The 12,284-nt window shown below is 40.4% G+C and overlaps 1 protein-coding gene across 8 annotated transcripts in view; it reads left to right on the forward strand.

Moving 5' to 3' along the window:
• zeb2b (zinc finger E-box binding homeobox 2b) overlaps nucleotides 1–12,284 on the forward strand; it is a 461,952-nt gene that overhangs the window by 359,165 nt on the left and 90,503 nt on the right. For 3 of the 8 annotated variants that reach the window (XM_067583064.1, XM_067583058.1, XM_067583065.1), the window contains exon 1: nucleotides 10,629–11,186. The gene's annotated coding sequence lies outside the window, so the exon portion shown is untranslated. Of the gene's footprint in view, nucleotides 1–3,026; nucleotides 3,124–5,984; nucleotides 6,154–10,628; nucleotides 11,187–12,284 lie in introns of those variants that run through there. The other 5 variants (XM_067583059.1, XM_067583063.1, XM_067583061.1 and 2 more) reach the window with 4 other exon arrangements.

The raw sequence follows: 12,284 nt of genomic DNA on the forward strand, positions 1-12,284 counted from the left end.
TCAGTAATATAACAATTAATTTATACCACAATGTGAAATTCCAATCTGCCACACAGCAATTAAACTATTCCTCTGTTCATCCGTCTGACATGAAAATATAAAATAACGACTGCGGTAGACATGGTTTAGTTGAAGGATGCTTCACATTTCTTGGTTTTATTTCACTCCATTATTCAATCAGACGTTGTGTTCATGTCCCGTCATCATCCTCAGTCGACTTTACATTTGTTGTGTAACTCAAAAGAAGTTTGTTGATATATGAGTTCGACCTGTAACAACCTGTACAGCTGCCGATCTTATATAATATATAAGACGATGACGTCTGAGCTCTGATTGGCCCGTTTGTTTTCCAACCAGGGAATCATCATCATCATCAGCAGACACATTAGAATCACAAGAACGAAGGTTTTTTTTTTTTTTACTCATTCAGCCACTCAAACTTGAGAAATGACAACATGACGCACGTTAAAAGCCGACTGGGACGTCCCAGATGAGGTCAGGACCATTTGAGAGCAATTAAATTAAGGCTGGGTAACCCGATCACACCCAGTCTGACTTTCTGATATCCAAGTTTTAATAAAAAAATCCCCCAGTATCAGGCCCAGTATATCAGCAAACACGAGGACATCTACATACTGTAGATACGGGTGTGTAATATACCTCGCCAGAAGGTTAACTTCTCCGCCTGTAAATTGCCGCCGCCGCCGTCCCCCCCCCCCCCCCCACACACACACACACACACACACCCACCACCGGACAATAGGCTCAGCAGTGGCCTGGTGATTGCCTCTTTTCAAATGGAAATGCCGGTCGCCTCTCTTCTGCCAGGTTCCCCCTAAGCAGTGTACAAATTACAGTTTACAAGGCATGGAGGAATAAAAAAAAAAAAAAAGAAGAAAGAAACAGGAGATAGACAGAAAAGAGGAAGGTGGGAGGGAGGCTGAGCAAAAAAAAAAAAAGCAGAATATCTTTTCTCTCGCTATTTTTTTTTTCTTTTCTTTTTTTTTTTTTTTAATTCGACAAAGTGACATGTAAATTAGCCTTTAAGTGCTCCTCTCGGGGACTGTGATCGTGCCCTAATTGTCACAGTCAATTGTGGCCAACAGTCTCTTCAATCCAGGCAGCTTTTGACAACAAGCACGCCAGGATCAAAAGACGAATCATTGACTCCCCTTCCCAACACACACATATATACACCAACACACCCTCTCTCTCTCTCTCTCTCTCTCTCTCTCTGTCTGTCTGTGTTTTTTAAGGACTGCTGCAAAAGGGAGAGGAAAAAAAATGGTCAAATAGGGAGAGGTGAGAGTGATAGCTTTACTTGGTAAGGATAGAAACATGGCAGGAAGTGGTGAGCACAACAGTAATTTGCTTCCTACGCCGGCTTATATCAACATTCCCCAAAATCCTTTGAGTGTCAAGATAACAAACGCGGCGGACGACAATGCAGGAAAGGATGGTATGTCTAAAATGAGCAGTGGAGGTATACAGTGCATCCAGCAGACCGTGAACTGACTTTCTCTCTCCCAAGTCCTACAGGGCCATAAACTTTAGCGGAGGATGAAATAGATATGTTTGTGTGTGTATATGTGTGTGTGTGTGCGTGAGGCAGCGCTGAAAAATAATGCAAACATTTGAGAGACCGCAAACAAGCAAACTGTAAACTCTGGAGTCTTATCGAAAAAAGGCCAAAAGGTTCAAAAGCTTGACTTTTCTCTGCAAAGTTCTGCCACAGTTCATGAAAAAGTTTTTTAGTTAGTGATGTTTTAGGCACACACACACACACAACCACACACACACATACACCGCAAGCTAACTCACACTTGTTTTAGCCATGTTTGGAGGCAATTCACTGTGTGATAGTAAGTTTTGGTCAGACGTAGGCGAAGTCTTGGAAGTCTGGTTTTGTTTACTGTACTACATGCTGATTGTATGACATAATGTGCCTTCATTAGATTGTTAAAAGACGGATGGTGGATGACATGTTAAAAAACCCCCCCGATGGCTGAATTTCAGTGGAAGTTACGTGTCGTGTTCGGACACTACTTTGGGATCCTTTTTTTTTTTTTTTTCCCAGCGACTTACTGATAATGCACTGATGATTTCACTCATATATAAATCATTTCCATTAGCAAAATTATGATTTTTATCACACTCAATGTAAAGCACTCAGTCAAAGCAATACATCATTGTCTTGCAAAACGACACATGTTATGTTTTTATATGTAATAAGACGCCTCAATTAGCAGGACGACCTCATTGGTCAGCGCTGTTGCATTTGGCCGGTCGTGGTTAAAAGAAACAGGAAACAAACAGAGCTCCTTCGCGTCGTAGCCAAATGCTTTTGTTGACCCAAACATCCAGCCGAAGCTCCTCGCTACGAGGTTCTGTGGCTCTCTTTTGCTAGCCAAATGTCATTTTTGTCACCTTAATACAAACATGAGTCAACATTAGACAAACAAACGCTGTTGTATTTGTAGTGAGGACTGCCTCAGTCGGGATAGAACAGGATGCCTCCACTTTTTCAATATTTAAGCACCTCTACTGAGACCTTTCTAGAGTGCTTGAGAGTGGGTTTTATTTGTGTTCCTGGTTTGTTAAACATTGTGACTAAAATGTTATCATAACTGAGAGTAATGACGCCTAAAATGACAAAAATAGGAGCCGAGTTTTCGTCTACGATCTGGCATCCCACTTGTTGATCTAACCGGCTCATCTTTGCACCAAATTTCAGCCACATTAGTTGATTTTTTCAAGATTGCAAACGAACCTGCAGACAAGTGAAAGCTCCCAACTTTAAAGGGAGATGTGTGAACTCATGTGTGTGATCATTTTAGTCATGTGAGCCTTTATTTAAATGGATTATAGTTGTAAAAAAGTATGAATTTGTGAGAATTTTCCTTTAAATTAAAGAAAAAACCTTTCTTAGCTTATAAAAACAAGCAGTTCCTGACTGTTTGTTGATGTTGTTGTGTTGCAGTGTTACATGTGATTGCAGATTTATCAAACTAAGCTCTCTCTCTTAGCAGCAGAGTATCATACCGGGGTTGATGCACCGTTCATGTCGAGCGATCTGACTGAGTGGGGAAAAAAAAAAAAAGCCCGGACAAGGTTTCTGCAAATGTAAGTTAGATCTTTTAATTCCATCTTTGTGTCCTGAGAGGATGTAAACTCATATACAGAGGCAGATATTAAGAGTACGCCGATATGCAAATGTCTGTCGAGATTACAGCTACAACAATTATTCAAATGTTTGATTAATTATTCATCGGAGACGCCGTCAATTATTCATTTCAGCGAGCGATAAGTCGCCCTTTTTTTTTTTTTCCCCCTCTCTCTCTCTCTCTCTCAGAGTAAAAAAAAAAGTTTTCATGTGGGATCTATCAGAATCCCAATCAAAACCGTTTTATTTGTCAATGACAGTGTCACATCACATACACCAGCGTGACCTTTTTCTGTCTTATTCCAAGACGTTTGAACCATTTCTGCCAGTTATTAGTAGAAATATTGATAATTCTTTAAAGGCTTCAACCTTTTGGATGTCTTACTTATATAAAAAGCATGAACACAACACTACAAACCTTCAAAATGACCATTACAAGCATTATGACCCACATGGAGACAACATTTCAGTCAGAGCTAAGCTGAATTAGCTAAGTGTAGCTAATAAAGCGTATACGAGCGTTCCAGCTTTCACGCCAGCGATCAATAAATGTGAGAGGGAGTCTCATCCAATCCTTTTCAATTGGTATATTGGTCATATTTTAATACTATATTACATTTTAGTTACTGTGGTTGACCACATGTTGCTGGGAAACACCATCATGCAACCGAAAACGAGCAAGACATCAAGAGAATAATAAGAAAAACAAGACAAACTGTATCACTTGATATTATAATAATAAAGTTTTTAATCTGTTCTCTTTCCCAACCTGTTGTTTCAGGGAAGCTACAGAGCTTCTTCTTTCCACAGGAAGAAAAGCAGACGCCTAACACACACACACACACACACACACACACACACACACACACACACACACACACGATACGTTTGTCTTTTTCTTGTAAGTGTCTCAGTCGAATAAGTGGTCATTTGTAGAAGAAGCCTCTGCTCGCTTTTCAGCTAACAAGAACAACATAAAAAAAACAAAACAAAACAAATCAATACTTTTTTTTTTTTTTTGGTGTAAGCGTTTGTTTCTGCAGAGCATCAGCTATGCGGCGGCTTCTCTCGTCCGACTGAGAGAGAGAGAGATCAGAAATGCTCAGAAGAGAGAGAGAGAGAGAGAGAGAGGAGTTGTTTCTTCCACTCTTCTTCTTCTTCTTCTTCTTCTTCTTCTCTTGCTCATGGCAAATGTAAACTAAATTCATTTTGCATGTTTGAGGAGTTTTTTTTTTTCTTCTCATAGATCACACACTGGAGCCTTCGCCACTCTCTCGCTTCTTTAATTGTCCGTCAATCTCTCTCTCTCTCTCTCTCTCTCTCTCTCTCTCTCTCTCTCTCTCGGAGTTGTTGTGTGGTGTTGTCGAGGCTCTTTGCGGTGGCTATCACAGAGCCAAAACCCCCGTCGAGAGATGTTGAGTTTTGATGTTTGCAGAGCTTGGAGGAGCCACAAACAAGCGCAGAGAGCCAGAGAAAGAGAGAGAGAAAGAGAGAGAAAGAGAGAGAGAGGAGATGTGATCTAGGATACCACGGCTTCTCTGTCATGCATTCTCCCTCTTGAACGCCAACAACAACCGTTATTTTAATTAAAAAAGAGGCAAAACTTGCTTTCAGGGGCTAAAAAGCACAAACTGTATACCGAGAGTTAAACACTCATGAGGCTGAGCTGCAGTCACTTGACAGCTTTTTTGAATTGTAGAAGTGAATTATCTCAGCTTTCAAAATGTCCCTCCTTTTTATTTATTTATTTATTTTTCTAGACCTACTTTCTGGTCAAACCAGCTTTGTTTGATTTTCTATATCACTGGAAGTGGTTATATGTGCATAAACTCCTTCAACTGAAGAACATGCTGTTAAAACTTGCACACAACCTTTGCCTCTCTGCAAACACTCCCCCTCCCTCCCCCCCACCGCTAATTAATCTTTTTACAATACATATCAGCAGAAAATACAGACATTATGTAAAGATTTGCACAATACGCATAATCACGATGATGTATTTCCCTAAAAATAATTTTTTAAAAATCCCCCTTACCTCATGTCAAAATGTGAGCATGATGCAACTGCAGGGATCTGCATCACCACCCAAAAACATGAGGGGAAAAGGCTTCTGCAGGACTGTTATGTGTTACTGTCAGACTCTGTGATGAATTATTATAACTCATATTAAAAGCTTTATAATTAGTCGGATTAGATGGATTTAAGTGAATGTTATCGTCGAGTGTTTGTTATTACGTTACGCAAGTTATTCCCCACTGATGTCACTTTAAAACCATCACAACCCTGAAAGTTATTAGCATCTGTTGCTAACCTGACTTATTAAAGGATTTTCATCAGATTCCACATCATATTTCTTTTTTTTATTTTTAACTTTTATTTCTATTTTTATTGCTGTTCATGTTGCTGTTTTATTGGCTCCTTTAAATGAAAGCCGCCCTAAACATCTTCTTAACTTGCTCTGCTGAGTTTTAATTATCCTCAGTTTGTCCTTTTGTTTAAGAGACTCAAACCCTGAAGGAAAAAGTGCAATAAAAAAAAGTCAGATCTAATAACTATTGGCAGAAAATATCGGCCAAAGACATTATTATTAGTATCATATAACTTGTACCTACATCAGTTTAGCTCTGTTACTTTGACCTTTGACCTCTTCTTTGTTGTGTAATGTTGACAAGAGCTTGAATTCACCCTGCAGCTGCTCTTCTAGATCTTTCTTGTTAATTTTTACGGGAAAAATCAAAATGTTGATTCAAAAATGATGATCTGTTTTCTATACCTCTCTCTCTAATTTTTTTATCCTCCTTCATGATGTGAAATTCATCAGACACTTCACTCTCCCCTTGTCAGTGGAAACCGTTAAAACCTCATAATCCATCAGAGTCCTGGAGGAGGAAAATCTTTTTCCCCGCTACGTTCGTGCACCGGTGTCAACCTGCAGCGGGGAAAAAAAAGGTGTTCAGATCCAAGAGACACCCTGTAACACACATCTGCAGGTTAGTTCCTCCTCATATCTGTGACTTTAAATCACATGCATAGACCTGGAACGTGTCGTTCTGACGAGCGACACCTTGAAAGTCATTGAAAACTCTTTAAATTCGACGCCTTGCATGACGGGGAATTCTGTCCATCACTCAGCACAAATGATCAATATAAACATTTCCTCCCATACTGTAACAGGTTTGGATGAGCTGCTGGGGAGTCAGGACTGGATGCACGACGTCATGTGACTCTCACAGATCTAAATTAGGCCAATAATCAGGGACGCCTGGCGGCTGAGTTGTTGAATGCACAACGTGTACATGCGACTGTGTTTCAGTCCCCGAGGCATGTTCTGCTGCGGCATCTCTCTCTCTCTCTCTCTCTCTCTCTCTCTCTCTCTCTCTCTCTCTATCTCTCTCTCCCCTGTCTGTCTTTACTTATTTTTTTTTTTTTTTTGTACTGTAAACCAGTAACGGCTGCAAAACAAGTGCTTATATGAAAACATGCGTCGTAGCGAAGTAAGAACAGGGAGGTTTGCCTTTGATGTGATCTTATGGCTGGATGACTTGTGCGGTATAAAGTGATGTTCTCTTTAATGAATATCAAATATCAGACGGTCAGTTTTGTCAGCTGCTGATGTGATTTATGCAGAGATCTGATTTCACTCCGCTGCTGCTGTTTTAGTCCGAGGAGGGGTTTTTTTTGTTTTTTTTTTATTTTCAGTGGAGAGTTTTTTGAAAAAGAAGGAAAAATCTATTAAAAGGGGGGATTTAATTTTAGCATTATATCACCTGAGGATGCTCAAACTGGATAAATTCACCTTGATATTTGACATCAACCTGCAAAAAACCTGCAAATGCAGCCTTTTCACATAGATATCATCACACTGCAGTGACCTTTGACCTCCTTACTTCTGGTTTTCTTGTGATGTTGCATTGAAAAGATGAAAAATCCGTTAAAAGGGGGAATTTAATTTAAGCATTATATCACCTGGAGATGCTCAAACTGGATAAATTCACCTCAGTATTTGACATCAACCTGCAAAAAACCTGCAAATCCAGCCTTTTCACATGCATATCATCACGCTGCAGTGACCTTTGACCTCCTTACTTCTGGTTTTCTTGTGACGTTTCATTAATCTGAGATGAAGAAGCTGAAACATTTTGGTTTTGTTCCTCCTGTCGTAGAAGCTGTGGAGGCTGATGAGACAGTCAGTCAGTCAGTCAGTCAGTCAGTCGTGCACCAGCAGGCTTGAGGAAGCACATACAGCGTCAGCGTCGTCGTCGTGGTCGTCGTCGTAGTAGCGAGCGTATCCAGGCTGTACTGTAACCTGACTACTCTCATACACACAAACACAAGTGGCAATTAGACTGACAGATTCTCTAAATGCTGGCGAAACATTCCTACAACCCCACTGCACCACTGTGTTTATGTGTGTTTTTTTTTTTTTTTAACGCTGTCAAAAATAAAAAAAAAAAAAGCGAGGCCTCTCCTCTCTTCACACACTCACACTCACACACACACACACACACACACACACACAGACACACACACACACACACACCAAGACAGAAGGGAGAGAAAATTAGGATTATAATCTTGGTAATCAGCAGTCATGCCTGAGGCAGACAGCTGCAAGAACTGCAGAGCTCCAATTTAGGTGTTGGACATTAAAAACCATTAAACCCAAGCGAATTTTTCACATATTGATTTTTTTTTTTTTTTTTCTGGGGCAACATTTTCAACATCAGAAAATAAGCCACAGCGGATAATGTGCTGCAAAAAGCTTCAGATTTTATTTAGAGAGAAAGAGAAAGAGAGAGAGAAATAAATATAATACAAACACATGAGGAGCAATTTAGTTATAAATACCTACAATTCATTAGAAATTATTTGTACATAATTACAAATCTTATCTGCTTCTTTAATTGGACAATTCACCTTATAAATAACAATTTCATCCCCAAAAACATTATAAACAATTCTCAACTCATTTAATCACACATTTTTCACTCTAATCTTAAATTAACAAGCATAAAAAATCAAAGCAAAAAAAAGTGAATCCAGGGGAAAAATGTTGTTTTGGGTGCCCCCCCCCCCCACCTCCTCCCTCCTCCCTCCTTCTCTTTTAAATCAATATATTCATTAAGCACAAGGTCCCCCTATAGGTCACACACCAACTGTAATCCGTTTTCACGGTGAATATGCGGCCCCACGTAGGAGCGCCTGTGTGCGTAAAAAAAAAAAAAAAAAAAGGCGAGAGGTGCCACTCCAGGCTCGCTTGGATGAATGGGGAGCTACGGTTCAAGTGTGTGTGTGTGCATATGTGTGTGTGTGTGTGAGAGAGAGAGAGAGAGAGAGAGAGAGAGAGAGAGAGAGAGAGAGAGAGAGAGAGAGCTGGACTGCTTCGTTTACATGCAAGCACCGTGGCAGTAAATTACGCATGACGATAATTCACCCAGGACTGGATCCACTTTCGACCCGAGAAAAACGGGAGGCAAAGCAGCTTCAACCCCCCCTGATCGCTGTTTTTTTTTTTACCCCACTTCTTCCCACTTCTTCCTCTTTGTTGTTGGATAAAAGAAAGAAAAAAACAACAGAGTAGATGTAATAACTTAAATGGTTATAAAAGGATAAAAACAGAATAAGTCAAACTTACCAATAAAAAAAAACCTCAATTTGGCACCTGGTTGTGAGTCCTCCGGTCCATGCAGGCATGATGGAGAGAGAGAAGAAGAAGAAATATGTTTAGAGTCATATTAATAATAACAGAATAAGTTGCATTCCACAGAAAACAGCAGGATAAAAAGCTGTTTATATACAATTTTCCTACCAGAAGTTAAGACTCTGTTGGTCTGAGATTTCTTTTTGCTTGTATTTGATTGGGTTTTTTTTTTTTGGGTTGGGGGGGGGGGTTTAGAAAGGAGGGTATAAAAGAGAGAGAGAGGGTGGGAGGGGGGGGGCATCAACCAGTTCAGCCCCTTGATTGATGATTTAATTAGCCATACAGTGGCGAACTGCAGGAGGACAGGACACAAAATAATACTTTATTTACATAACCAATCACTGAGCTGCAAAGGCGGAGCTTCCTCCCTCTCTCTCTCTACCCCTCTCTCTCTCTCTCTCTCTCTCTCTCTCTCTCTCTCTCTCTCTCTCTCTCTCTCTCTCTCTCTGTTGCAAGAAGAAGAAGAAGTCAGACATGGCTGAGATGGTTGACTTCTTTAATAAATGCGGGATTCATCCTGTTAAGTGGCCTCCAAGAACGAAGAATCACTCTAATAATCCTGGAATATGTCTCTGATATTCATATAATACTCCTGCAGGGACTCTGCACTGACTTTACACTCACTTCATTCTACTTTATAGTCTTTTTTATTTTATTTTTTTTAACATTTCTGCTACTCTTTTAGTATCACCAGAATATATCCCTGCAGAGGTTACAGTCATCTCTGTCACTGCTGGGATGTAGTTTGTGCAGTGATAGTTGTATAATAGCCCGAGAATTTATTTTGGATTCACTTTGGTGCGTTTACGTTAGGGGGTGCAATTGGAAAAAAAAGACTTGTGCAGATAAGCAGATGCAAAATGCAAATTATCCCCCCCCCTTCTCCTCTCTCTCTCTCTCTCTCTCACTTCAGAGTGTAACTGTATGTTAAGTGTGCATGCACGTCTATTACTAACACACGTAGTAATGTACCTGCTGCAGGTACAGAAGAAGACTCACAGGTGATAAAACAATTATTTACTGTTACGCTGCAATAAAATCAATAATAATAGTCAATTTAAAAGCGAGTTATCGTCATTTTTCAAGAAAAACAAGACATGAATTCAGCTAAAGATGCTCAGAAACTCCACTTTTCCTCCAAATCTTCTCAGTTTACTCCAATAATTTTTCTAAAAACATCTCACATGTTAAGTTATTTATCCTCAATACAAAAAAAACCCGACTTACATTAGTGTTGGAAACAAGGAGAACTCTTCCCGCTGTTGTTTTTTTTAAAGCAAAATAAAAGCATTTTATACACGAGGCTAAATGAAAATGATGTCCAGAGGGACATTTTTTGCAGTGTAGATAAAAAGCCGAACATCCCCAAACCTTTTGCAGTCGCAGCCAATTACAATAATGAAGAATATGTGGAATTGCCTCCCCACCCCAACTCCTGCATCCTGCCGTATCAACCCTGCCATTTCTGCAAATTAAACGGAGTGGAAATAGAAATAAAAAAAAAATAATCCTTACATGATTGCGGCCGGCGTGGACGCGCTCCAAGTTTCTCTCTCTCTCTCTCTCTCTCTCTCTCTCTCTCTCTCTCTCTCTCTCTCTCTCCCTCCCTTCCTCCTCTCCTCTTCCTCCCCCCTTTCCTTGTCTACACACACACACACTAACACACACATTCACACGAAGAAAAGGGGAGAAAAAGCAAAAAAAAAAAAAAAAAAAAGAAACACACACACTGTCGCCTGTTCTTTGCTCCGCGTCGAAGCCCGACATAGTTGGTTTCACTCAAAAAGAGAAGAGATGGAGAAAGAGAGAGGAGAGTGAGAGGAAGAGAAAAGAGGAGGAAGAGAGGGGGGAGAAAGGAGAGAGAGAGAGTGAGAGAGAGAGAGAGAGAGAGAGAGGGGAGGGAGGAAGGAGAGAGAGAGAGAGAGAAAAAAAAACTTCACGTTCAACCCAGAAGATGCTCACGTTTGGCTCTCCTCAATTATCCCCTCCCGTGAAGATAGGTGGCGTGCGTTTCAGGGGGCTTCTCCTCTGTGTTACACGGCAAAGAAAAGGAGGTGGAAAGAAAAAAAATGTCATTAGAAGAGGCGTAACACGTCAGTCCCTACCCAGGTTTGTTTCCTGGAGTGGGTGTAAGACATCAGTTGTAAACCTGCCCTAGCAGGAATAGCGGTCCCTCCCTCCTCCCAACTATTTCTAAGGCTTTATTTCTAAGGCTTTATTATCACCGGTGGAAAAGGATCCGCTCACCGACGCGCTCCGGTATCAACCCTCCTCGCAACTCCTATCCACAAGACACCTCTTTACTCCCCCTAAAAAAAACAGGTATGTGCTTCCACACCTTTTTTTTTTTTTTTTTTTTAATTTAAAACCCTTTTTTTCGGAGAATTGTTGGATATTAAACTTCCGCGCGGTCCGCGGCGTCAGAGTTGGAGCTCTCAACTTTGCCTTTTACCTGCACAGGTGGAATTAGGTGCGTTTGTTTTGATTTTCTTCTCCCTTTTTTTGTGTTTTTTTGGTGTTTTTTTTAAAAAAAAAAAAAACCTCCGTGATGTAGAGGCGTCCTGTTGGGCTCCTCGCAGCCGGGGAAAAGGTGCTGTTTGCGGGGCGTTTGGCGCCACACAACACCGCTATCCTTGGGAGGAAAAAAGGCGATATGCATCCCGTTTTTTTCCTCTCTGAGTCTCCGTCAGCTTGTATTATATTACTGTCTTGTTTGTATCATCCGGCGAAACGTCTAAGTGAGTACAACACACGAAACCTCTTGTCAATATTCACTTCTTCTTAATAACGCTGTTTGCGCTGGTAAATGAGCAGGCGAGCTGAACATCCCACACAGGCGATTTGAGTCTTATCGCTTTTGTTTATGCGCCATTTGTGCCTTAAAGATTTTTTTTCCTTATAGTCCGGAGTAACTTTGCCACATTTGGACAATTATTACCCATCTGTTATTTATTAACTGTTGACAAGGAGGAGGTTTTTTGAGGGGGTTTAGTTTAACTAAACCGTTACTTGCAATTTTCTCAGGCGAATCTAAGTGTTTATTGAAGTTATATGACTTTTAATCAGACCACATAGTGAAGGCTTTTTTCCAGACTCAGCCTCGTTCTCGCTTCTCTCTCTTTTTTTTTGTAAGCTTTGGATTTGACCCTAAAAAAAAAAAAATTGACAGAAATTTGATTTATTAACCTGTTTCGCCTTCTGTGCCAAAGCCGGATAGAAAAGCGCAACAACAACAACAACCCAAAAAAACCACAGCGTGAACATATCGGTTTTAATTAGAAAATTTTTTAAAAAAGGAAAATATAGTAAAAGATTTAAATGTGAAGGAGGAGGAAAAATACAAGCGGGGTACTGTGAAACTTTTCTGAATGAAATCGCGTTTAGATTCTAATGTTTTTTGTCGCTTCAGTCCTCCTCGCT

The sequence above is a fragment of the Thunnus thynnus genome, chromosome 24 (assembly GCF_963924715.1).
Source record: "Thunnus thynnus chromosome 24, fThuThy2.1, whole genome shotgun sequence".
NCBI classification, from domain to species: Eukaryota; Metazoa; Chordata; class Actinopteri; order Scombriformes; family Scombridae; genus Thunnus; species Thunnus thynnus.